At 44.0% G+C, this 682-nt stretch overlaps 1 non-coding gene across 1 annotated transcript; it reads right to left on the bottom strand.

The window, feature by feature from the left end:
* Positions 1 to 273: 273 nt before the first annotated feature.
* LOC128128236 (small nucleolar RNA R71) lies at positions 274 to 380 on the bottom strand. The gene has a single exon (XR_008226096.1). It is a non-coding gene; the product is annotated as a small nucleolar RNA R71 (small nucleolar RNA).
* Positions 381 to 682: the final 302 nt, after the last annotated feature.

Below are 682 nucleotides of genomic sequence, written 5' to 3'. Positions count from 1 at the left end.
AAGGGGCACATATTGACTGCACTGAAGGATATCCCATTTTTCGGGAAAGATCATGAGGATGCTTTTAAGAATCTAGATGAATTCAACGACATTGCGGATTACTTCAATGTCCCAAATGTCAACAGAAACACAGTCTTGCTTAGGATGCTTCCCATCACTTTCAAAGGAGTTGCTAAGGAGTGGTTAAAAGCACTTCCACCGGGTATAATTACCACTTGGGCTCAAATGCGTGAGCAATTCCTGGACCAGTTTTGCCCTCCATCCAAGATAGCCAAACTCAAGAAGGCAATAGCCAACTTTGAGCAACAGTCGCGGGAGTCATTATACAAAGCATGGGAGCGGTACAAGGGCTTGCTCAGAAATTGCCCTCAACATGATCTAAATGTGCAACAAGAGATGTCAATCTTTTATGATGGGGTCAATGTTATGACAAGACAACTCCTTGATTCTCAAGGACCTTTGACAAAGAAAAATCCAAGGGAGGTCAAGGAGCTAATTGAAGAATTCGCGAAGCACTCTCGCGAATACCACAACCCTAGGCAAGATGGAATCAAAGGCAGTGGAGGGGCCCAAACTGAAGAAATAGCAGCTGTAATGGCCATGCTGAATAAGATGGATCGAAGGATAACACAAATGGACCAGTAAAAACATGCCATAAGAGTGGGTTGCGAGAGATGTAGTG

The sequence above is a fragment of the Lactuca sativa genome, chromosome 8 (assembly GCF_002870075.4).
Source record: "Lactuca sativa cultivar Salinas chromosome 8, Lsat_Salinas_v11, whole genome shotgun sequence".
Lineage (NCBI taxonomy): Eukaryota > Viridiplantae > Streptophyta > Magnoliopsida > Asterales > Asteraceae > Lactuca > Lactuca sativa.
The sequence above is the reverse complement of the archived record's forward strand: the minus strand, read 5'-3'. Positions and strand labels throughout refer to the sequence as shown.